This window comes from Mauremys reevesii, linkage group 11 (genome assembly GCF_016161935.1).
Source record: "Mauremys reevesii isolate NIE-2019 linkage group 11, ASM1616193v1, whole genome shotgun sequence".
NCBI classification, from domain to species: Eukaryota; Metazoa; Chordata; order Testudines; family Geoemydidae; genus Mauremys; species Mauremys reevesii.
Window position 1 is genome coordinate 28,002,083 of NC_052633.1, and position 27,073 is coordinate 28,029,155.

The 27,073-nt window shown below is 43.8% G+C and overlaps 1 long non-coding RNA gene across 1 annotated transcript in view; it reads left to right on the forward strand.

Annotated features, from left to right (window-relative positions):
* Positions 1–23,137, forward strand: part of LOC120375028 — a 39,659-nt gene extending 16,522 nt beyond the window's left edge. The window contains exons 2-3 of the long non-coding RNA XR_005586400.1: positions 22,844–22,958; positions 23,060–23,137. This is a non-coding gene — a long non-coding RNA (uncharacterized LOC120375028). The remainder of the gene's footprint in view (positions 1–22,843; positions 22,959–23,059) is intronic.
* Positions 23,138–27,073: the final 3,936 nt, after the last annotated feature.

Here is a 27,073-nt window from a genome sequence, read left to right on the forward strand (position 1 = left end):
TCTATGCAGACCGCTATGTGATTGCTCCTCTTCTTGGTCTGGTGTTTATGCTTCTCCATCAGTGGTGGTGGCCTATCCTCTGCTGTGATACTCTGTGGCTTCAGCGGTGTAGACTTGGCCTCCAGGAACTGCTCCTTCAGAGCCTGAGAGAAACAAAAGTCAGTTAGAGCTGTAACTGAAAGGCTCCGCCTGAGAGGTTCCAGGCTCTTCTCTTTGAGTAGCCATGAAAGAAATTTGGGTTCATTTCCCAGCCCATATCAGATACTGCTGTGGCTGTGCAGGTGGGTTCTTCATATAGTGGGGTGGTTTTGGCTTTGTGCTACCCTGCAGGAAACCTGGGTATGATTCTGGCCCAGTCGGTAGAGGTCACCCCTATGTCAGTGAGGCAGTAAGATCCAATGGTTAGTGCTCTGTGCACCCAAGTGGGAGACATAGTTGGAATCACAGCCTTGACCCTCACAATAGGCAAGGCCCTGTGTCCTGTGCTGACCATTATACTTGATTTATGTAGTAAGGACCTTGAAAAAAATGCTGTAGGATCCCATCCTTCCCCAAGCACTCTCCTCTCACTGCACACTCTCATTTCATTACATTCCATCACTGTAGTGTTCTTTGACTAATAAATTTATTTTGGGTCAAATTTCTGCTGCCCTTATTTACATTGACTAGTGCCTGACTCTGCAAGATGTCCCACTGAAATCTGTCATGGCAGCATGTGAATGGTTCACAGACAGTGTTGGGGAAAGCTCCAGGTTTTGGCAGCTGTGAGGGGACAGCTGAGTCCACATGACCATCAGACATCTCCACCGTCCAAAGCCTGTCTTTTTTCTGCATCCCAGCCTTTGAGGACCTGGAGATCTCCATTTCCATCATGTCCCTAGGCTTTGTCCTCTCATTCATCACCACACTTATCCTGTTTCCTTGTGTGCATTTTCACCACTATCACCACCACTCCATGTGAGGCTGCCAGTGCAAGAGGAAGCTCATTTTCTCCCCATTTCAGTGGCTTGGTGTGCAGCTCTATGACTTACTGCAGATGGAGGATGGGGATGTGGAACAGGAGTCATGAACCATGTCTTCAAAGAATGCTCAGACTCTCCTGCACCACAGAAATCTATTTCTTTTAGACAAGTCTGTATCAGCAACATCCCAGACAGTAATACTATAACTGTTCCCCCACTACGCCCCAGTAAGCAGACTCCATGCATCTCTGTTGTCTCAAAGTGCCCTGTAAGGACAGTTTTGCATGGAGTGTATAACTCATGATGGGCTTCTCGGTTCTCTGCCACTATATATGTGATAGGAGGTTAGGCATCCTAAGAGATCTCTCCATTGATAGACCTGAGCCCTATAGACCACCTCCTTCCCTGAGGAGGGGCCTGAAGGGGAACATATGTAGTGACCAGCTGACTGAGAGCTGAGCCCACCCATGTCACTTTCTATTCACCTTATGATGGTGTCTTTCTCAGAGGATGTTATTCTTTTGCCTAATCCTTTTGCCAATGAGATTTAGAAACTGCTTTATGCAAAGGGTAGGGGCAGACTGACCTCTAATCCCACCGGTGTCCTCAAATAGTTCTCACACAAATTCCTGGTGACAGGTGGACCCAGGGCCGGCTCCAGGCACCAGCGGAGCAGGCATGTGTCTGGGGCGGCACACGCTAAGGGGCGGCATTCCATCCATTCTTGGGCGACACAGTCCGGGCGGCTTTTTTTTTCTTCTTTTTTTCAGCTTCGGCAGTTTGGGCGGCGGCAGTCCGAGCGTTTTTGTTTGTTTGTTTGTTTGTTTGTTTCTGCTTTACAGTTTGGGTGCGGCAGTCCGAGCGTGTTTTTTTTTTTTTTTTTGATTGGGGCAGCAAAAATGGGAGAGCCAGCTCTGGGTGGACGTAGGCTAAAGGAGGCAGATGATAGAGGAAACAGGGATGCCATAATTTGTGTAGTCAGAGGCTCTAGAGGGAAGGAGCTCTCTGCTTCCATCTATGGGTGAACAGGAGGAAGAGACAGAATGAGCAGCTTCATCTGCATGTTTGCTACCCACCATCCCAGTATAAACATTTTGATTAAAATTCAATTATTTTGGGATAAGGGGTAATGAATTTCATTATGCTTATTGTGTGACTAAAGGATAACAGAACTATACATAATATGATCTAGGGCCTGGTCTACACTATGAGTTTATCTCGAATTTAGCAGCGTTAAACCGAATTAACCCTGCACCCATCCACACAACGAAGCCCTTTACTTCGATATAAAGGGCTCTTAATATCGATATCTGTACTCCTCCCCGACGAGGGGAGTAGTGCTGAAATCGGTTTTGCCATTTCGAATTAGGGTTAGTGTGGCCGCAATTCAAAGGTATTGGCCTCCGGGAGCTATCCCACAGTGCACCATTGTGACTGCTCTGGACAACAATCTGAACTCGGATGCACTGGCCAGGTAGCAGGAAAAGCCCCGCGAACTTTTGAATTTCATTTCCTGTTTGCCCAGCGTGGAGAGCTGATCAGCACAGGTGACCATGCAGTCCCAAAATAAAAAAAGAGCTCCAGCATGGACCATACGGGAGATACTGAATCTGATCTCTATATGGGGAGATGAATCTGTTCTATCAGAACTCCGTTCCAATAGATGAAATGCCAAAACATTTGAAAAAATCTCCAAGGCTATGACAGACAGAGACCACAACAGGGACTCAACACAGTGCTGCGTGAAACTTAAGGAGCTGAGACAAACGTACCAGAAAGCCAAAGAATGAAATGGACGCTCACGGAGGGAGGGGCGACTGAAGACTGTAGCTATCCCACAGTTCCCACACTCTCCAAAAACTATTTGAATTCTTGGCTGAGCTCCTGAAGCCTGAAGGGGTCACAAACATTGTTGCGGGTGGTTCAGGATATATGTCGTCAGCCCCTTCCCCGTGAAAGCAAGGGGAAAAAATTCGTTTCTCGCCTTTCTTCAATGTCACCGTATGTCTACTGGATGCTGCTGGCAGACGCGGTGCTGCAGCGCTACACAGCAGCATCCCCTTGCCTTGCCTTGCAGACGGTACAGTAGGACTGGCATCCATCATCATCGTCCCGTGGGTGCTCCTGGCTGGCTTCAGTGAGGTCGGCTGGGGGTGTCTGGGCAAAAATGGGAATGACTCCAGGTCATTCTCTTCTTTAAGTTTTGTCTAATGGAGATTCAATCCTGCCTGGAATATCATGGCAGCTGGAGGCTTCTGCCTCAGGCTGCTCTCCCAGTCAGCAGCACCGCGCGGTCGCGCCTACCCCTTGCTACCAGGGCTCACAATCAGATACTTAGACCTCTACATTTTGCTGCAAATAAAAAAAATTAAGCTGCCGTTTAGAACTGTCCCCCAACATACATATCCTGGGACATTTTGTATTTTACCAGTGTCAACCAAAGGCCCACACACAAATGGAGATTCAGTCCTGCCTGTGCTTCTATCCTAGTGCTTGTCACAGATTCCCATTTTCAGCTATAGGTTGAGCAAGTGCAGAATGGTGGTTCACTCTACTTGCTGTAAGCCAATTTTCCTCTCCTCCCCCTTTTGATCTCTGCTTGCAGAGGCAATAAAGTCAGTGTTGTTTCTTATTCATGCATTCTTTATTACTTCAGCACACAAATGGGGGGATAAGTGCCACAGTAGCCCGAGAGGGGTGGGGGAGGAGGGAAGCAACAGATGGGGTCATTGCAGAGGCACCCCCTAGAATGGCATGCAGCTCATCATTTCTGCGGGATGTCTGGGGCTCTGACCCGGAGCGGCCGTTTGCCTCTCTGGTTCTTTAGTAGGCTTGCCTGATATTATAGGCAGGACTGACTCTCCATTAGACAAAACTTAAAGAAGAGATTGACCTGGGGAGTCATTCCCATTTTTGTCCAGGCGCCCTCAACCGACCTCACCAAGGCCAGCCAGGAGCACCCATGACAGCAGCAGACGGTACAGTATGACTGGTAACCGTCTTTGTCAACTTGCAAAGGAGCAGACGGTACAGTAGAGCTGGTAACCGTCTTTGCTAAATTGCAAAGGCAAGAGGATGCTGCTGTATAGCACTGCAGTACCGCGTCTGTTAGCAGCATCCAGTAGACATATGGTGACAGTGAAAAAAGGCTCAACGGGCTCCATGGTTGCCATGCTATGGCATCTGCCCGGGCAATCCAGGGAAAAGGGCACGAAATGATTGTCTGCCATTGCTTTCACGGAGGGAGGATTGACTGATGACATTTACCCATAACCATTCATGACAAATTTTTGGCCCCATCAGGCACTGGGATCTCAACCCAGAATTCCAATGGACAGGGGAGACTGCGGGAATTATGGGATAGCTACCCACAGTGCAATGCTCTGGAAGTCGACACTAGCCTCGGTACATGGACACACACCGCCGAATTAATGTGCTTACTGTGGCTACTTGCCCTTGACTTTATACAATCTGTTTCCAAAAATCGGTTTCTGTAAAATCGGAATAATCCCGTAGTGTAGACATACCCTAAGTGAGGGGTCACGATAAAAATCACAGTCTTGCACTACTGAGTTGTGTAGCTTGGACACAATCCATAGGGAAAGACAAGGGTTCTATAGTGCAGTGATAGAACTGAGTGATCTCTGGTAAAGACCCTCCTTTTCAGCACCACTAGAGTTGTAATCACAATAGCTGGGTTAGGCGGTCTGTCATAAACAGATAGTTAAGGGTTATTGTCTCTTTTACCTGTAAAGGGTTAAGAAGCTCAGTAAACCTGGCTGACACCTGACCAGAGGACCAATGAAGGGACAAGATACTTTCAAATCTTGTTGGAGGGAAGTCTTTGTTTGTGTTCTTTGTTTGGGGGTTGTTCGTTCTCGGGGACTGAGAGGGACCAGACGTCAATCCAGGCTCTCCAAACCTCTTTGAATCAGTCTCATGTTTTAAATTTGTAAGTACCCAGCCAGGAAGGCGTGTTAGTCTTATGTTTGTTTTCTCAACCTGTAAATGTTTCTTTTGCTGGAAGGATTTTTACCTCTGTTTGCTGTGACTTTGAACCTGAGGCTAGAGGGGTTTTTTTCTGGCTATATAAATTTAAGTGCCCTGTAATACATTTTCCATCCTGATTTTACAGAGATAATTTTTACCTTTTCTTTTTCTTTAATTAAAAGCTTTATTTTTAAGAACCTGATTGATTTTTCTTTGTTTTAAGATCCAGGAAATTGGGTCTGGACTCACCAGGGATTGGTGGGGGTGGGGGAAGGGAGGGGGGATAGTGAATTCCTCTTTGTTTGTTTTTTAAGATCCAAGGAGTTTGGATCAGTGTAGCCTCTCAGGGTAACAAAGGGAGGGGAAAGGTGGGGGAATGGTTTATTTCCCCTTGTGTTAAGACCCAAGGGGTTTGGGTCTTGGGTTCCCCAGGGAAAGTTTGGGGGGAATGGAAAGTGTACCAAAACACTATATTTTTGGTTGGTGGCAGCGCTATCAGGTCTAAGCTGGAAATTAAGCTTAGAAAGGTCCATGCAGGTCCCCACATTTGTACTCTAAAGTTCAGAGTGGGGAGGAAACCTTGACATGGTCTAATTGGTGTCTCTGGACTGGACCAGGCAGCACTTCCCCCAGCATCTGGAGATGGACCTGTCTGAGTGTACTCCTGGACTTTGGACCTTTGCTAACCACTGACAATAAACTCTGATGGGATACAGCAGAGAGGGAAGGGGGAACATGATGCGTTAAAGGGATATTTGTTCATTGGAGGTTCACACTCATGTGGGGAAACTCAGATGAAGGACTCATGCCAAAGGTACTGTGAGAGTGGGTGCTGTACTTTTGTTTGATTTATTGTTGCTGTGTTTTCCCAAATTAATGTGAAGTTCCTTTTCCCTTGAATACATTTTTCCTTGTTTTATTCATACTTGAAACGTGGGAGAGGGGAAGTTTGTCTGTTACGGGCATCCAGGAAAGGAATTTAGTTTTCCCAAGATTCTGGGTGGAGGCTTGAGCTGATATGTATATTAATTTTAAGAGGAACCCCTAAGTATTTGAACCTGGCTCCTTTTACTGCTGGCAAGAAAAGGGTTACACTAGCATTCAGAGGACTTTATGCATTATTCTATTTTTGCTGTTTTGACACATTTTTATAGAACTGTATAAGGTGCTCAGTAAGTAAACATGCCTTTAAAAATATTAATGTAACCCCTTGCAGTGGGTACATAAGACCAGTTACGTCTCTCAAGGGCTGCATCTCCCCATTCCTGTGTTTCCTGGAAGAAAGAGAGGGGGGTAGGTTGGAGATGCAATTCCCAGGGCAGCTAGGACTGTATGCCATGTGTCCAGCTCAGAAGTGTGCCAGGTATAGAAAGAGCTCCTTTCCCTGAGAACAGACAGAGAATTAGAGGGAGCTGAGAGGGCTTAAGGGCCCTTTTCGTGAATAAAGAGGTAAATGAATGAACCCATTTTTGTTTATTTTCTGATTTTGAGTTGGGAAAAGCCTGTGAAGTCCTGGAGGGGTGAAAATCCAGAATACTAGGGAAGGAAAAGCTCTGGTTTGGGGAAAACACTAAGACTCCACTACAGTGGTGCCATGCTACTTCAGAGGAGACTGAAAAAGAAAAAGATTCAGTTAGGGGAAATTTATTTGTGTGATGGTTCTCAGGGAACCCAGGACTATGCATCATCTTGTTACCCCTTGCCTCTAACGAGAGAGAACCTTGCCCCTGATGGTTGGGTGTTAGCTGCCTAACACGTCCAGCCTGTTAACCTCTCAAGCTCTCTCCTCTGAGCTATGCCAGCCCTGTCTTCACCTTGAAGCCTAACAATAGATTCACCCCAGTGTCTGAGACCCTTTGAAGCACTCACTTGTGACATCCAGCCCCAACACTGACTACTCTGATCCCAAAGGAACAGTTTACTTGAAACCACTACACTGGTAAACCACACAGCACTTGTAATAAAACAAAAGAAGGCTTCAGAAAGAGTAGAGATTCAATTAAAAACAAGAGAGTGATGGAAAAATATAGTTACTATACAAAACAATATCATAACATGTGAACTAGGGCCTACACTTATTAACGTTACCTTTCCTATCTGATAAAGTAGGTTTCCCCCTCCAAAGTTCTGTCTTCTTGCAGAGCTTCTTGCAGACCAGGACCTTAACTTGTATGGAAACACCACTGCTCCACAAGATGTTTCCTTTGTGAATGGATAGAGAGTGCCTTTCCACACCTTCTGTTATACTGAAACAGTCTTTTGTCTTTATTCATAGGCAGGGTGATTTTGTTGGTTGTAATGTTCCTTTTTTTAACGTGCAAGTGGTTTCAATTGCTTGCAATTGTCTCTAGTTTTCCAGTGATAGAGTTGAGATGGAGTAAGGCTAGACAAATTGGCCTTGTGTTACATCACCACTAACAAGCAAGGCTGACAGCTTCCTTCTACTTGAATGGGCCATCACTGAGACATTCTATCCCCTGGTGATTAACTTTTACTCCATAAAGCACACTTTCAATACAGTTACATTAAATATTACCCATACATGAATCTCACAATAATTGAGTCTTGATAGGTTATGACCTTTCTATAGGTATCTTACATGTGATCCTTTATGGATATATACCCTGCAAGATATGTGTTTGGTATAAATTGTTTGTCAGGTCTGAGACGAGTTGTTTGCAAAGAACAGTGGACCCTTGGCCTAGGGGGCCTGTGTGTTACAGTTTGTCTTCAAAAGAACATCTCAGGTGTGGTCTTTTCTTTGTCTATCTTGTCCTGACACACTTACTCTGGCAGAGGGAGTTGTATTTAGATTTGAATAGGCTCCATAGACATGGTCCATTTGTTTGCTTTGCCCTGCTGTGCTTCCATTTGGTGTCATTTTTGCCACTGGACGTGTATGTAGCTCCTGTTCAGTTTAGGGGGCGGAATTTGACATACTGTTGTGATGGAGGACAGAATGTGATTCTTGGTGTTTATTTAAGTGTCAGGTAAAGAAGCACAATATACTTGCAATTGTCAGTTTAAAAAAGCGAGTCTGAATTAGTTTCAGGTGCCACACCAATCCCCCTGAATCTCCTGCTAATTCTGGTAGTTTAACAATGCAACTTCACTGTCTTTTAATGTTATTTCTCTCCCCATTGCTGTGTTAAAGGGCCACACAAACAAAATTGGAATCTGACTTTATAGGGGTAAACAATAAAGCTGACTAGACAACTTGAAAAAAATAGATTAGAGGAAAATTAGCTTATTCTCTTTCACGTACAGTAATCTAAGGTATTAATTGTAATAATAGATAAACTGTGTTCAGACTGAATCACAATATTTAAACTGATAGCTTCCTATTAACTATGGAACTAAGGAAAATCTGATCTTTTCAAGTAGGTGTGAATTGCATATCTGTCACAGGATGGCGATAGAGCTACATCTTGGTAATGTAGAATGCTCCTAAGAAGAGATGCTATCTATAAATGAGTCATTTTCCTATTTTGACAAAGAAACTAACACACTAGGCCCAAATTAAAAAAAAAAAAGTGCTCTGTGATTCCGAGGCCTCTTTTAAAATGTTTCATGTGGAAGACATGTGACTCATGCTCTCAGTGTGTAAGTGATCTCACCGTCACCTCCCCACTTTCTGCTGGGTGAGCAGCTCCTGGAGGATTTGTTGTAATAAGATTTTTCTCTGAATTTTAAGATGTATGTTACAAGCCGTGGCTTAGATTTCTTTGCAGCTCATCTCTCTCCTTGTGCCCCCCTTTCTGTTCTGTTATTTTTAACACTCCTATAGGTGTACAAACATTACAAAAATCTGAAACAGCTTTTTGTAGCTGAAGCAATAAGAGACACTAATGGCTTCCAATATGTAATACTGTATTGGATAAAGGGCTGCACAGATTCCAGCTGTTGATCAAATGGTCTTTTTTGATTGAAGTGAGGGCTTTTTGATGCCTAGCTCTGATTTCCTTGCTTAAATTTACACTTACAATATGTAAACTTAAACCACATGTCAGTATACGCCCACCAAGGAGGCTTCTTTGTATACAATTATTTTGGTTCCCATTTCAAGGCAGCCTGAGGCACCCTAAGGGAACCAACCCTAACCCTAGACCAGAGAACCTGACTAGCCTCAACTAATCCTAGCTTAGGGATCCTTGCTACCCTCCATCCTAGCCTGGGGAGCCCTAACCTCTGTAACCCTGACCTTGTCCCCAGAGGCCCTCCTGCGGTTGGTGAATCTATTCCCAACTTACATCTGAACAGAGTGGAAAATAATAATTTGGGTTAGAAGGGAGGAAGTATTGTTAAGGCACAGCAATGGGAGTCCAGAGTCCTGGGTTCTGTTCCTTCTGCTGCCATAGAGTTCTTGTGTGTCCTTAAAAACAAACACTATATTTGTCTTTAAAGGGGGAAATTCTGGCTTCCTATGCAGAGACAACTTTTTCATAGATTCATAGATTCCAAGGTGAGAAAGGACCATTTGTGATCATCTAGTCTGACTTTCTGTGTAACAAAAGCCATAGAATTTCCTCTAAAATAATTCCTAGAGCATACTTTTTAGAAAAACTTCCAATCTTGATTGAAAAATTGTCGGTTATGGAGAATCTACCACAAACCTTGGTAAATTGTCCTGACGGTTAATTACCCTCACAGTCAAACAATTTACACCTCATTTCCAGTGTGAATGTGTCTAGCTTCAGCTTCCATCCATGGGATCACATTATAGCTTTTTCTTCTAGATGGAAGAGCCCGTTATTAAATGTTTGTTCCCCATGTAGATACTTACAGGCTGTAATCAAGTCACCTCTTTACTTCTCTTTGTTGAGCTAAATGGATTGAGCTCCTTGAGTCTCACCATAAGGCATGTTACTAATCCTTTAATCATTCTTGTGGCCCTTCTCTGAACCCTCTCCAATGTATCACCATCCTGCTTGAATTGTGAACACCAGAAGTGGACTCAGTATTCAACCAGTGGTTGCATCAGTGCCTAATACAGAGGTAAAATAACCCCTCTACTCCTACTTGAGATTCCCCTGTTTATGCATCCCAGGATTGCATAAGCTATTTTGGTCACAGTGTCATGCTGGGAGCTCATTTTCAGCTGATTATCTACCATGACCCCTAAATCTTTTTTCATCGTCAAAACAGGTTTTGTGTGCAAGGGACTGATACGAGGGTTGTTAAGAGATTGAATCTTCCCCTCTAACCTGGAAGCAGGATGTGGGGTAAGTATACAGGTAGGCAGTGGTCCATACTACAGCCTTTGGACTGTGCTGCCTATTGCACAGGTTGCAGATGTGTTCATAGGCGCCGACTTATATGGGGCTCTGGGGCTTTAGCCCCATGAATAAATCCCAAGCAGGGGCTCTGCCCCACCAATGTTTTTTCTCCCCTGCTTAGAGCGCCCCCCCGCCGCCGCCGCCAGGGCTGCCCAGAGCCCTTTAAATCCCAGCCGCAGCCGGGAATCAGAGGGCTCTGGGCTGCCTGCTGCAGCGGGAAGCCCAGAGCCCTCTGATTCCCGGCTGCGGCTGGGATTTAAAAGGCTCTGCGCTCCCCGCCGCAGCGGGCAGCCCAGAGCCCTCTGATTCCCGGCCCCGGCTGGGATTTAAAAGGCTCTGGGCTCCCTGCGGTTGCAGGCAGCCCAGAGTCCTCTTACTCCCAGCCGGGGCTGGGATTTAAAGGGCTCTGGGATCCCCGCGGCTGCCAGCAGCCCAGAGCCCTTTGAATCCCAGCCTCTGTCCGCTGATTGCCCCCTCCCAGACCCCTGCCCCAACTGCCCCCAGAACCTCCACCCCTATCTAAGCCCCACTGGTCCTTGTTCCCAATTACCCCCTCCCGAGACCCCTGCCCCTAACTGCCCCTTGGGACCTCAGCCCCTATCTAAGCCTCCCTTCTCCTTGTCCCCAACTGCCCCTCCTGAGACCCCACCCAACTTCCCCAGGACCGCACCCCTACCTGTCCCCTGATAAACCTCTTAGACTCCCATGCCTATCCAATTGCTGCCTGTCCCCTGACTGCCCCTTGAACCTCTGCCCCATCCAACTCCCCTGCTCCTTGTCCCTTGACTGCCCCCGGAACTCCCTACCTCTTCTCCAACCCCAAACTGCTTACTGTGCCACTCAGACCAGCGTATCTGGCTCCATGCAGCTCCAGACAGTTGCTGCCATGCTCCCCATGGAGCCCACAGCCCTCTCCACCCCCAGCACCTGCCTTCCAGATTTGAACACCTCAAAATTCAGGAGTGCTCAAGCTCGGTTTGGGCAGCTTTACTTCATTTCTCCCAAATCAGTTTCCCCTGCAAGGTGCCAACTGAAGGTGTTGGAGAACAGAGAGATCAGGTGGCCTCTTAATGCCTGGAAAAGAGACAAAGGCCGGAGGAGGGAGTGTCAGTGCCTGTGCGGACTTCTGGGACGTGCACGGTGGAAGGGGATGCTGTGATGCTTTGGAACATCTCCATACAAAGCCAGTCAGGACTCTGGGGAGCCTCCTCTCTCGGAGCATACTGTCTCCAGGGCAAGAAGCTTACACCTTCCTGGGTCTGACCTCGAGCATTCAGCATGCCCTTCCACGTCATGCACTTTCCAAAGTGAGTCTGCCCAGGCTGGTCCTGGGGCAACCAGAGGTCGCTGCACCCCAACTCTGCAGTCAGATGTGACTCTCAGCCAGACAGTAAAACAGAAGGTTTATTAGATGACGGGAACACAGTTTAAACAGAGCTTGTTGGTACAGAAAACAGAACCCCTCTGTCAGGTCCATCTTGGGGGGTGGGGAGCCCAGAACCAAGTTCTGGGTCTCTCCCAATTTCCCCAGCCAGCTCCAAACTGACACTCCCTCCTCTGGCCTCTGTGTCTCTTCTGGACAAGGAGGCCACCTGATCTCTTTGTCCCCAACACCTTCAGTTGGCATCTTGCAGGGGAAACTGAGGCACCCACACAGTATTCAGAGAAAATATTAAGAACATTCCCACTTCATCACAACAGATGCAACAAAATATAATACTGTATATTGAAGTAGGCAAGTGCTGCTTCTGACTTTCCACTTTTAATTGACCCTTGTAATCTTGTGGCACTGACGCGTTGTAGCTTCATTTTATATCGGCTTACAGGGCGGGAGCGGGGGGGCACCACCATTTTGGGCCCCACCAAAAATTATACAAACCTGCCGCCTATGGATGTGTTAGCTGTGCCTTTCCCCACCAAAAACGTGGCGAGAGCAACAACTGAGATTGGGTCCCCTTGTCTGGCGTCTCTAGTTCCATTTCCTCCCACCTTATAGTCACCTTATGAAGCAGAGACATGGTGGTTTTGTTGCTTTCAGAGTGTTCTGTGGTCAGAAGGAATTCATCCAAGTCTCTTTAAAACTCATTGTAGAAAGTAAGTGCACGTAACCTGCTTTTTGTAAATCAGGAACAAAGGAAGTTTCTTATAACCACAAAGATGTTTTTGTATATACTGCAGAGAGTCATATGAACATACTGTTAATACATAAATATTTATTGTATGTAGAATCACTGCGTGATTGGATATGCAGTTCTGGAGAAACATGCGCTTTGCTGGAGTGAATGCATTTGGAGTTCCAATAAATAAACTTTGCTTACAGTATATGTGTAAGGACGAGAATTAAATTTCTTTTGAATATGTAGTCACTGAAGGCCACAGATGTAAATCCTTCCAGACATGGAATGCAAATTCTTCTTAAACTAATTCACACTTTGTAGAAAAACTTGCTAGCCTTTGTGGTTTTACCCACTGTATCTTGATTGCAAGAGCCACAACTTTTTGTAAATGCCTGTTTCATCAAAACTAAAGCCTACTTTAGTGTACTGAAAAGAGCTCAATCATTTTCATTAGCTGACTTCAGAAGAGCTGACTGGTGTGACTAAGGCGAGTAATTGGCCTGTTGTATCGTACCACTGCAACCCTATTGAAGTCAGTTGTATAAGTGAGAGCAAAATTTGGCCCAATATGTCTACTCTAATATGCTTAATGTTTTACTTTGGATTTTAAGTAGGGTCACCAACTTTCTACTTGCACAAAACCGAACACCCTTGCATGCCCCTGTCCCACCCCTCCAAGGCCCCGCCCAGGCCCCGTCCCTTCTCTGAGGCCCCGCCCCTGCTCAGTCCATCCTCCCCTCTGTCTCTCACTTGCCTTCCCCACCCTCACGCAATTGCTTATTTTCACGAGGCTGGGGCAGGGAATTGGGGTGTAGGAGGGGATGAGGGCTCTGGCTGGGGGTGCGTGCTCTGGGATGGGGCCAGAAATTAAGAGTTATGGGTGTGGGAGGGGGCTTCAGGCTGAGGCAGTGGGTTGGGATGTAGGAGGAGGTGAGGCTCTGGGGTGGAGCAGGGATGAGGGGTTTAGGGTGCGGGAGGTGGCTCCAGGCTGTGGGAGAGGGTTGGGGTGCAGGGGTGGTGAGGGCTCTAGCTGGGGGTGCGGGCTCTGGTGTGGGGCCGGGTGTGGGGCTCTGGTGTGGGGCCGGGGATGAAGGATTTGGGATGCAGGAGGGGCTCTGGGCTGGGACCGAGGGGTTCGGAGGGCAGGAGGGAGATCAGGGCTGGAGCAGGGAGTTGCAGTGTGGGTGGGGAGGGGTGCAAGCTCTGGGCGGTGCTTACCTCAGGTGGCTCCTGGAGTCGCAGGGAGCCGCAGCAGGTAGGGAACCTGCCTTAGCCCCACTGCGCTCCCAACTGGACTTTTAACGGCCTGGTCAGCAGTGCTGACTGGAGCCATCAGGGTCCCTTTTTGACTGGGTGTTCTGGTCAAAAACCCAACACCTGGCAATCCTAATTTTTAGAGTTCAGTAGATTACTTATTTTCTTAAAATAAAATATTTTCTTTCTATCAGTCTTTCTTCTTATACTAATCCCTAGTTATATTTCTTTATGACTGTATGCTGAAGGCTGTCCAGCATAAATAACGGCTAATTCCAGTGATACAACATGCATGTTGATATAACGGTCAAAATTCAAGTTCGTTTATGTGTAGCTTGAGGATAGTTTATATACTACATTTCTCAGTCATATCAGACAACATGGACATCACTTTTCTAAGTCAAGTATGAACCTTTTACATCAAAATCCGCTATTTGTAAACTCTAGTGATTGGGCTTAAATGTCCTTTACTTCTGTTATAATAAATAGTAATTGTAGAATAAACAACCTATAAGTGCCAAGTTTCCCATTTCAAGTTTTCCAGTAGTCTGTGATTTGCGGGGGAGGGGAAGAGTGCTGTAAAAAATGGTTGGACTTGCAGTCTGCATTAAATGAAATAAGAGACAAGAAAGGCTGCACATTTTAATAATCCCATCATTTAGGCAGTGATGTGACTGACACAGAATAATTGGCCAATGTATTGTAGGTAAATAATTCATTCATTAGTTGTTTTTTGTTCAAAAGAAACAGTAGCTTACATTTTAATTTTCACTAGTAGGAACACATTTTTCAAAGGATTATGTTTGGAAGGGAGAATGAGTTCTTTAGGGATTATCTGATCTTTAAGGCCTATTTCCTTTTTCAGGTAAATGAAAAGCAGTCCCTCATTCCCAGACTGAATGAGGAAGATTTAAAATGAGTCAGATTAAAATTGAGCTTGCATCATTAGTCCCCTTCATAGGAACAGATATTGCATTGTAAGAAGATTCTACAATGGAGTACATCATTAGCCTTCTCTTTGAAGTATGAAGGTACTTTTTCATAGAGAGTTGGATTATAATGATATCATTACTGCTGTGTCTAAATTCAGAGCTGCAGTGAACACTAGAGTGTGCTAAAAGAACAGTGATGGTTTTAAGAACTGAACACTAGTAGCTCAAAGTATTAAAAGAATAGAAATGGCCTGGGCCATGATATTCAGATTTAACTTCCCCAGAGTTTGGGTGTTCAGGTCAACGGTTTTGATTCAGTCCCATCATGAGTTGCCATAAATGGCAATTCTACTTTGTGCTACGGTACCTGCCAGAGTCAGAATAAATAAAAAAATTGTAGTGATGTTGGCCTTCATACTGTAAGGTTCCAAGCAACTTCAGGAGGCCCTGAAGTCAATTGGAACTGTGGGCACTCAGCATCTCCAGGAATTGCTCTGCACATTACAGGAAAGGACCTCTCATGGTGCGGGGATGGTGGTGGTAAGGTTCAAGGGCAAGTCTCTATATAGGTAATGACATCATGCACATGATCACTGAGACAGTGACATCTCATCGAAGGGGAGCACCATAGAGAAGAATTCTGCCTTAAGCTATTATTTTAATATTAGTAACTGCTAAATATTAAAGGTATTTTAACTAGTAATTTTTATTTAAACTGTACAGTTTCATACATTTGAAATAATGGTTTTACCTTTCCAAATTAGCTTTGTATTGAGACACTTTTAAATTAAGGAAAGACTTGGCATGTAAGAGAGCCATCCTAAATTCTAATCCCAGCTTTCACCCTGCCTCCTCCTGTGGCCTTGGGCAAACGACTTAACTGTTTATTATGCTTTTTTCTTCCTCTGTAAAATGAAGATGTTGATTCCCCACAGACATTGTGAATCTGACTATTTTAAAAGCACTTCAAAGAAAAGTGCTGAAGTTTTATGTCGACAGTTTTCTGGGCTAGTTCTTCAGCTAGTATAAATTGGTGCAGCCCTGCTCACTTCAACAGAACTACACCCATTTACACCAGTGAGGATCTGGTCCAATATATTTAGGTCAGATATAGCAAATTTTGGACATATGAAGTAATAGACTATGTTTCTCTGATTATGGCAACACTATTTCTACTGGCTTGGAAAAGATGTTCTACTGTATATAGCATTTAAACCACTTCTCAGGAGCTAAATAATGTTGTAAAACATGTTAAATATTGGAGTGACTGATGAACATCTGATCTCTAATTTAAAAGACTTATTCTCGGACATAGTGTCCTGATAAGAATAGAACAAATGCTACCATAATATTTATTATTGCAGAATTCCAACTTGGGGCTTGGATTCTAACCAATCAGAGGTAAAACTGTAGTATAATAACATCATTTGCTTTTATGAGGACTCTTTAATCTGTATAGCACATTACTTTTGTAACTTACCATGCTGCCTTTTGTTTGTATCAATGTATTTTGGGGAAACTTGGGCTGTGGTGGGGGATAAAGTGCCTGGTAGACACGCAAAAGAGTGGTGCCATCAATGTATGCTGATTTTTCTCAGCTCTCTGTGGAGTGGAACAGTTTCAGCCCATCTGGTTACACAGGCAGGCACACTTAGAGTACATTGGCACTGAAATAAAAAAACCATGGCACCAAGTTTCAGAGCTCGGGTCAATTGACTCAAGCTTGAGAGGTTTGTGCTGAGAACCACCCCCGTCACTGGTTTCAGAGCCTGGGCTCCAGTCTAAGCCTAAATATCTACTCTGCAGTTTTTAGTCCTGGAGCCTGAGCGAGAGCCAGCTGACCCAGGCCAGTTGCAGCTGTATCCCGGGTCTTTTATTGCAGTATAGACGTACCAAGGGGCTCCATTCTACCCAGCAAAATAAGTGTTATGACCCGAGTACAGAAAGAAAACCATGTGTTGTCTAGACCGCTGGCAAGGGCAACCCATGGTCAATTGCCATGATCATTAGCTGACTATTACTATTAATGCCGTGAGTAGACACAGAGGGCCTGATTCTGATTTATATTAGTGCCCCTTTACACCATTCTGGCAGTGTGAAGAGGCCTTAGAGTGAATGAGAATAAGGCCCATACTGTAGAGCCAACCATGTCACTAACTGGATTACAAGTTACTGTGTAGACTAGGCCTAAGCTGCTCTTACTGGATAAGGCAACTTTAATATTTTTCTTGTCCAAGAAAATGAAAACCAGAGAAGCCCTCACTTCCTGAATGCCTGTGGAATATTCCAAATGGCTCCAAGTAAGGAAAACTCAGCCTGCATCTTTAGTTTTCTTCCAAAAGAGCTGTTTTAAGAGACTGCTATAAAAGGAGACGACACTGCTATAAATATTACTTTTAGAATTTGTTGCTTTCTGTAAAACCTCTTTGCTGGTTGCAAGATCACCTTATATTTGAACAGTTGCTGAGAGTAGCTAATGCTTAAGCACTAGTGCAGTGGGGATTGAATGAGCCTCTTGAGCATATTTACATTATTAATCATGCACAGCTGCTCAATAGAACCTCTTGAATCACCCCCCTCCCCGGGAGAAGCTTTCTTATCTAGTACTGATAAAATGGGCCCAGCTTTGCCAAACTAAAGGGAAGGTTGAGGAGTATGACAGTTACAGCAACATTTTGCAGAGGGAAACTAGGCACATAAGCTTTTGGAAATTCTATGTTTGTGTTTTAACAAATGTTCATGACCTTTCCTCTGATACAAACCAGCTGTAGCCAGGCATTAGATTCTGTAAACAGTGTTTCCTAGCTTTTAAAGTTGCCAGACACAAAGCAAGAGATTTTAAGCTTTACTGTTTCTTTTCTAACGTGTTCTCCTTTTTCCTTATTAGTCCAGTTACCGGCGAATGCCGCGTATTGTGGGCCTGATCCAGTTGTAGTGAAGTTGGCAGGAACAGGCTTTGTAGTGGTAATTGCACATGCCGTGTGTGTTTAGGAAGTAGTGGGCCAAAGTTCTTGCAGCTTTTCATCTTGATGCTGATTTTAGTTTCTATATAAAAGTAACAAGTTTAACAACACTGGTACTTGTGCAGAAAGCTGGTACTAAGCATTTGGATCCATTTTTTCTCTATCATCTTGGGATAATCCAGAAAGTAAGCATAGGTCCTATCTTCACCAAGGTATTTCTTTTCTGTATCTCATTATAATTTCTGTTTTTCAAATGCCTGTCAGGAAGGGGGGGCAAGTCTCATTAGGAAGAGAGAATAACTTTATGCTTTAAGAGGGCGGTACAAAGATACAGAGAGAGAGTTCTGCTTCAGAACTGATGGCCAGAAGTGCACATCAGACTTTCCCCCCTTCTTGATGTCGCAGGAAGTAATGCTCACCCACTTTTCCTATGACCCATTTATTTCTTATAAGAAACTAATCATCTGCTTTCTTCATGTCTTTTATGCTGACTTATTTTTCAAGTCAAGCCTTTTGTCCTATGATACACTCTTGACGCTGTCTCTCTAACGAATATTTATCCCTCTGTTTTCCACATGCCTCTTCTTTGAAATAAATGCTTCCAGTACAGTACAACTCTACTTTATAACTTATTTAAACAATGTCTCAAACTCACTTTTCCATCTGAATTCCAGTGACTCAACTGCTGAAAGCCATTGGTAGGGTTAAGATTCATAAGTTTTGTCACAGCAGTTTTTCCAAAAGGGCTGAAGGATGGATTTTCTGAGCAGCTGAATTGGCTGAGTTTCATAGCAGGGAAAACAGTCTCATTGCCAAGAGATTTGTCACCATGAGTTCCAGAGCAAGTCTGCAAAAGAATATGCTGGGGGATAGAGAAGAGAGGAAAAAGCATAATTTATTCAAATGTTTCGCTTATTGCAAAGCTGTATCACATTCTGTATTAATCAGGGTGTGTCTTGATTTGTTCTGGGTAAACAACACTTAGATACCAGGAAATTCAACCCAAACTCAGCATGTACAGTCACATTTTTAGAACGTTTCTGAGCTCTCTAGGTACAAAAATAGCTTTCCATTTTAAAGTGTAATGGGACCATGAGTGACAGAAGCACTCTAAAAGTGGGGAGGGCACACCCGAACTGTGATCCTGCCCCCACCCCACTCCACCTTCCTGAGGCTCAGCCCTCATGCCACCCCTTTCCCTGATGCCCCGCCCCCGTGCCGCTCCTTCCCTCCAAAACCCCACCTCCCACTTGCTCCTCTCTGCCACCTCCCTCCTGTCGCATGCCCTTATGGCTGGTAAAAAGTGGGAAGGCATAGCCCTCCCATTTTTAAAAGTGGTGGGGCCATGGTCTCCCCACCCGCCTTTTCTGGTGCCCCCGAATGGGGCTGACATAGATGAACTAACAGAAGAAAAAGCTTCTAATTGTGCACAGGTACACTAATAGACTGTTTTTAGTTACTGCACTAAGGTTGATTAAATATTATGCCCTCCAGAGTTCCTTCTACCTAACCCAGCCACAGCTGCCAAGCTTTGTACAGGTGCATGTCCTGGCCCCACCGTTGCTTGAAGCAGGGTGTGGTGACTATATACCGAAGTTTTATGGTCATACAGTGTCACATGTGGAACTTAATAAAACTTTGCAGCTATGGGTGAAGTGCCCTACAGTTGGGCATAATATTTGGGGCAGGGACTGTCTTTGTGTCATGTGTTATGCTAGCACAGCAGGGCTCTGGTCCATGACTGGGGCTCCCAGGCACTACCACAATACCAATGACTGATAAATTATAGAAGAAAATAAATTGTTTTCGTGATATAGGAGGAGGGTATTACTTCAATGTGCATTAAGTGCATGCGGTCATATTTTTTGAGGGAGATGTAGTACCCTCTGAAATATCTTCAAATGATGGAGCTGTGATGCTGTTTAAAGTGGTGCACCAACCTCAGAGCAGACTGTCAAAAGCAGGGCAGCCCCCCCCCAAACTAGTGGTATGTTCTATAATTAGATTTCTCCAACCCCATAAAGAATGGATCACTGTAACAATCTTACCATGGAGTCACGGACAGTGCCCTGGGGATCTCCAGTCTATCTTGTCACCCAGGCAAGCTGGACTTACTAATAAAGGTCACTTAACACCAAAAATCACAAAATATTCAAGTTGCTCCCAAGCCCCAGAGATCAGTCACTTACCTCAGATCAATTTGTACCTTAGATCTCACACCGCAGACAACTCTGGTAGCCAATCTTTTAGTAAACTAATTAAGGATTTATTAACTAGGAAAAAGATATGAGAGCTATTTACAGGTCAAAGCAGGCACCATATATGCACAAATGAGTTCAGTCTATGGTTCCGAAAGGTGACAGAGATGTAGTAATCTGTCAGCATTGAATGACTTTTCAAGGCTTAACCCAGGTTGATCCTGGGGATCTCTTCTTTTTTGTTTCTTAGCTCCAGCTCTTGTAAGAGTCCAAATAGTAGAGATGAAAAATCTTCATGTCAACTTTCTTTATTTCCCTCTTCCAGCAGTCAAACCGATGGGACAAGGCCTTCTGCACATACTTCTCCCAGGGTGGATGAGGCAATCAACAGAGCTTTTGTCCTACAATAGCCAACTTAATTTTGATAGTCCTCTTGGAAGTACGGGAGAGAGGGGGAGAGAGCCACTCTTTCCTGTCTGAGTCCACAAGTTCAGAACAGACATTTTTACAATTATAAAACCAACTTATATTTTACCCTGTAGCATGGAATACAGACATTGTAAGATTAATGCATGCAGCAGCTAACAAGCATTTTATAGAGTCTAAACAATAAACACATCCTTACAAGTCTAACACCCACTGTGAACAATAAAGTAACATATATATGAGTTGGTTTGGTTTCCAGATCTCAGCTGATGCCTGCAGACCTTTGGGCAACCACCCTGTGATGGGGTGGGCATACTGCACAGGATTGGAACGGACTAAGATGGGCAGACTGGCCAATTAATTCACCAGGCTGGAAGAGGAGCACGAGACTAACTGATTGCATGCAGGCTCACCTATGCAGAAACAGGAAAAGCCAGAAACCTGGCTGGGGGTGGTGGTGGTGGAAGGATTGCAGGGAAGTAGGCTGCAGCCTGCAGCCACTTCCAGTGGAGGGAGTTGGGAGGCCTGATAAGTAGGAAAAAGACCAGGGAAACAGTAGTAAGGGGTAGGACTGTGCAAAGATCTTGGCTGGTTGTTATAGGGTCCTTGGGCTGGAACCCAGTGTAGAGCGTGGTCCTGGGTTCTTCTACTAGCCACTGGGAAGTGGCAATGGTGTTGGAGAGGCCAGCGAGCCAGCGGGTCTGGAAAGACTTTGAATTCCCTGGAAGGGGAGAACTTTAGTGGCTGGGCCAAATCACAAAGAGGAGACTACAGTCCCTGGAGTGAGAGGGGCTGCAGGGTGAGACAGCCTGGGGGAAGACACTGCTGGAGGAGGAGTGCAATGCCTGGCAGAGCTAACTCCCAGGATGGCCAGCAGGAGGTGCAGTTAGCGGTGAGTGAACTCCGTGACACACACCCAAAAAGCTAAAAGCCAGTCCGACTGCTACCAAAGGCTACCAAACACAATAAAAGCAAAAAGGCTTCAAAATACATTCCAGGAAGCCAGGCTTCAGTCAACCATACTGTAGATGCTGCAACTTGCTGCCTGCCTGCATTTTATTTGGCTGCATGTGCCTCAGGCCCACAGAAATATTCAACCATTAACTTTCGGGATTATAATATGACTTTTTGATTTTATATGGATAAAAAACAGTAGCTAAAGAGTCATGTTAGATGACTTAACTAGTGAAGTTCATTTGTTTATTTTAGACAAGTATTAGTAATTTAGAAATAAGTAGTAATGACAATGCTATTTTAATTTGTTTCCCCTTGTGTGAAAGTAAGTTGAGAGGGTATAGATTTTTACAGTATGAAGTCTTACTCCATCAGCTTGCCAGAATGAAACTTGGTAAGAAAATGAGGCAAACTGAATTTGATGGCCATGCTATTTCCATTGATAATCACAGGGACCCTGAAGTAAGCACACTTACTTACATTTTTTCATGCAATATCCAAAAGTCTTGCTTGAAAGCAGACGTCAACATGTTAATACTGTCTTCCCCCATACACACTACTGTACAATGGATTGCCAAAATGTTTGACTACATCAAAGAATATGTTTCAAGATGCATCAAAATCCCCATTAGCTCATATTTAAATTGGATGTTTCTGTTTTCCAATTATGTTAATGATGAAGAGCTTACAGATAAAGGCAGTATAATAATAATACTGGTGTACTATATATAATCTATCCACCTAGCTTTTCCATACCGCCTGTCCCTCAGTATTTTCCCTGGATCTCCTACCTTCCATCTCTGGCTCAGGCCAGCATCTGCTACAGTGCAACCTGGAGTTATTTTATATTGTTTATATACCTTAAACATTATTTGTATACATTTAACTTTTTATATCATAGTAATTCCATGCACTAATCCTCCCCAACAACCCTGTGCTTCCTCCCTCAAATAAAAAATACAAAAAAGTACCTTTCTTCAGCAAGACTGACAAACCAAGCGAAACATGAAGCTTGGAGGCCAAGCCATTTTGGAGAAAAGCAAAAAACATAAAACCTCAGGGAAATTTTGACACACTATTATTCTGAAATTCCCATTTGAGTTTAACCAAATTTCTCCCAAAACCTCTACCTGGGCATGCGAAGTGGTGGGCAAAATACTAGCAGGGTCAGCTGCTTTGCAGGGAAGTTAGGTTCAACCCCCGCCACCCCCCAAATCAGGCTTCTAATGTGCAGCTCACTAATACTCTGTACAGTATGTTGCAGGTTGGCTGTGCACCCCTCTGGTAGCCAAAATTAAATATATAAACTTTGCTCACATACTTGGGAGATTATTTCATTGTATCTGTAGGTGCCTTCTAGTGCAGAACCTACTCTGCCGTGAGGAAGCCTAGATGACTAAAATAGAGGCACCTGCAAATGAAATAAAATAAGCATGGAATAATCTCCCCAGGATTCAAGAAAAGCTTTATTTTTCTCATCAGTGATGTGTTCAGTAGTGCTGGCGTCAGAATCTAAATCTGAAAGAGTACCTTTTAGTAACATCAATTCTTCTTAGCAGTTTCACTCAGACTTGTATCAAAGTTTACCTTGCATGCCTAGAAGGCATGTTGATTCTGTATTACTGCACACGAAAAAAAAGCTCACACGCTTTGTCTTGCTAAGAAAAAAGCAAACTCTTGTTGTATAAGTTAATTTCCACTGAAGCTGCCAATAACAAAAACTTTCATCTTGCTCTTCGGATAATTGTACAAAACCTGGATTTGATGGCAGCCAAAGGACCTACTTGGAGGAAATAAAAGAGGGAACCAGCTGGAGCAGAGAGGTTGTGAAGAGACTTAAATGTTGGCAGTCCTTTCTCTTGGCAATGTGGAGAAGGCAATAAGAGGTGAATAGAATTTCAGAATATGCAGAAGTGAATATGTATTGATGAGCTGACATAGTTCTCTGATGTGTGTTTTTTTGTTTTTTGTTTTAAACTTCCCTCAGCAGAAGGCTGTGTTCCATGCTGGCAGACATAGCACACTTTGAAATAAAATGATGAAGCACTTGGAAGAAGATGGGAAGAATAATGTGCAGAGCTGAAATTTTAAATCTGTAACAATAGGCTAAAAAAAGCCAATAGTTCTGGGACGGTATGGTTAAGGGCACTAGTAATGGGAGACATGTTTTAATCTCTAATCACAGGTTTGTTATGCCTGACAACTGTCATCCTTTGTGAAAGGATTTGAGATCACTTCCTGGTGGATAAGATAGCTACAAAAAACTCAGTGTGGTTAGTAGTATTTTGTATAGCTGTCTGCAGTCAGCAGAAGGACCATAGCCTGTAGAAGCATGGAGACTGAATTGCTATTTCACCCCACCCTACGGTGGTGGCTCCAGGCCAGGGCTGAGGCATGTTTGCAGAACAGTAACAGGAGCCTTATGGTGTTACAACTCCCTGTGCTGTTCTTGTTCACTGGTTAAATAGAAGACTCTAATTTCCACTGCTGCCTGGCACCTTTCATGTGTGATAAATTCACTTTATGTAAGGAACTACATCAGTGGTTTTCAACCTTTTTTCATATGCAAATCCCTAAAACATTTCATATGAAGGTGGGGAATTCTTTGGAAATCTTAGACAGGCCCCCAGGTTGAAAACCATTAAACTTTTTAAGCAAGTGGAAGTGGCTTTCCTAGCATCTCTCACAGACAACATCATAAAATCATAAAAACATTCCTAACGAGAAGTGTAAGCACCTTTTAAGGCAAGTTCTTTATAATATTGCTAACCATGAGCAAAACCTCATCTCACCTGAGAATCCAAAGCCCTAAAGGTGGTTTGCTACAGAGAATGCCTGATCATATTCTTCCTACTCTTGTCAACTTTGAATCCTTTCAAGGATATTTGCTAGCAGTTTTAGCACAGCATAAACAGTGGACTGGGACCTAGTTATTTTAGGGAGATTCTGTCCCTCCTTCCCCTCTTTGCTAATACTGAATAACCGTACTCCATGAGTTAGTGCCATGAAAAGCAGCATGGCTACTTATGGAGCAAGATACCACTCAGCACAAAATAAGGAACAGAATCTGGTCATTGGAGATGACCTCTTTTTGTGATCTGTAATGCTAGCTATGCTGTGCATGTGTGATTGACAGGGCCCAAAGTGAAATTGTCTGGGGGTCAATGATGAAAGGCCTTTACCTGTGGAAGAGTTTGCAATCTCCTTTTAGACATGGAATAATGTGTATGTATAACAATCAATTCATAGTCGCAGTGTGGCAAGGAAGGATGTAGCTTACTGGAATATGCAGCTTGCTATTTTTTGTTCTATTGAATGCATATTGTTGACAATAGGGACAATAATGGCAGCATCTGTAAGTTGTTTAATTTTTTAGCTCCTACATTAAGTATGAAAGCTGTCTGGAAACTCTGACTACTCTGAAGCGTAAATGAAAAGCCTCTTCAATGCAATTGTTGTATTGTCCAGATTTTCTCTTTTCAGTGGTTTTAGACTTCAGACAAGGAAGCTTATTTTATATAAGATTGTTAAATATGGGCTAATAAAGTTATGGAACACGTTTCCATAGCGTGACGGGCAAACTATAACTTCAACAATTACATCTTCCTTACAGACATCAAATGGTGCCAAGACATGATCATTTTGAATCATGTCTTAGTCAGCTTACATGACTTTAGGTGAAATTTATCCCTGGTGTAACTCCACTGAAGTCAGACCTGTTTCATTGGGAATAATTTTGCCCACTCTTGCTAAAGACTTATCTGGAAATAATTTTACTGTCTTATAGTATAGTTTCTTTGTCCTATACAAAACACAGTTCTGTGATGTTTTGTTAATTTGCTTTCTCTGCTGTGAAAACTTCGGGACAATGATAGTTCTAACAACCATCAGGACACACACACGAGCTACAGACCTGCTGACACTACTGTAAAAGAGGCACTCAAAATTTATTTTTACAATAAATGTAACTTGCGAACATTATGCAAACCCAGTATCAGCCTCCTGGTTTGAAGAGATTTACATTCATTTTCAGTGGTACATTGGCCCAAATTTCAATCTGATGTCTACCCACATGGATATATAATATGAGAAACTAATTACTCCAGAAAGCTGCACAGCTCCACAAGAGTAGGCAGTTGGAGATGTACTCCATTTCACACTGGTGGCTACAACAGATGGCCACATCTGTCTGTCTGAGAAGCTGAGGGAAAAGGGGACATGACTTTGGGAAAATGGACACTTTATGCACACTGGCTTATTTTCAGTTGCTGACTCTGGACTCTGGCAGAACTCCTATGTGCTTACTGCAAGTTTTCCAGATATGCAACAGAATAAATCATTACAGAGAGACAGGGCACTGATATCACAGTAGGTGGGCACAGTATAAGAATCTAGACTGATGAGACTGCCTGTGTTTCCTCCTACTGCTAGTCTGCTGACAAAGGGCCTGATCCACTGCCTATTAAGACAAGGGAGTTTTTCCATTGATTTCATTCTGTGCTGGATTGGGGGGTGGGGAAAGAGGAAGTGGTTAAGAACTCTGCTGCTGGTTTCACTTGTGGATTACAGAGACCAGAGAGGGAAGCCCATGGCAAATGGTAGTTCCTTTCTCCCTGTGGTAGCAATTGTCATACCCATTGTAACATAGTTTGTTGGCCATTCAAGCAGGCTACTGGAGAAACATGGCTGTATTCCTCGTTCAGCCCAGAACAGGGAAATTCTTGTAGCAAAAATTGGATGTGTATTGGAAGCTACTTCAGGCACCAATACTGGCCCAAATGGGAGCATTGCCTGAGTAAGGAATTAATAAAGACTACGGGATTTGGCCAATAGTTTGTAAAGTGATTTTATTCATTTAATTTAAGGCCAGAAGGGATTATTAGTTCATCTAGTCTGACTGAAAAAATACATCACCCAGTTACTCTTATATTGAGCACAATAACTTGTTTGACTAAAGCACAATTTAGGGAATTCCTTGGTGCTGTGTACAATGGGACAGCCTACTGTGACTGATTGTCAACTGTTTCTTGTCAACTGTTGAGAATAGCCCACTTCCACCTTAATTGAATTGGCTCGTTAGCACTGACCCCCCACTTGGTAAGGCAACTCCCATCTTGTCATATGCTGTGTATTTATACCTCCCTACTATATTTTCCACTCCATGCATCCGATGAAGTGGGTTTTAGCCCACGAAAGCTCATGCCCAAATAAATTTGTTAGTCTCTAAGGTGCCACAAGGACTCCTCATTGTTTTTGCTGATCCAGACTAACACGGCTACCCCTCTGAAACCTGACTAGCCACTGTTCATCTGCCTTGCAACAATGCTTCTAAAAATCTGAAGCAATAATATAATGCCTATAGTCAAACAGAATTGCTGAGTCGTGACCTAGCCCCTCTTGCAGCAGCTGTAGACTCTCCCTGCTTCTTGGCTCAGTGCTCCTTAGTGGCTCTGCGAACTCTGGAAATCAAGGTGCCTACAGTGGGAAACTGGAAAGCCAGAGATTCTCCTCTTGGGTGATCACCCCTCCATTCCCACCCTGGTATCTGTCATTTATAAATCCTAAAGTTTCAATTATTTTATATTAAAAATCAGGAAAATACTATATCTCCCTGTTAAGTCCTGGGGCCCGAAACTATAATAATTATTTTAAAGTTAGGCTAATTTAGTCCCTAATCTCACTTTTCCTTATTCACATGAGCAATCCTTACATGAATAGTCAGGGGCATTGCTCATGTGACAACAGTTAATAGGACTGAGCTCTCAGCGATGCACAAAAGAAGGTCTCAGGCCTTCATCATTTTGAAGCCTTAACCTATTGCAGAGCAAATTCTTTAGAGGAAAACAAAAACCATAATTCATCTGCTGAACAGCAACAATGTACATAGTCTAGTTGCATAGTGGATAAAGCATTCTGTCGTGGTGGTGACTAGTTGGATAAATCTGCAACACACTGTTAATCAAAATAATATACCTATTTAAAACAGAAGTGTGGATGGTAA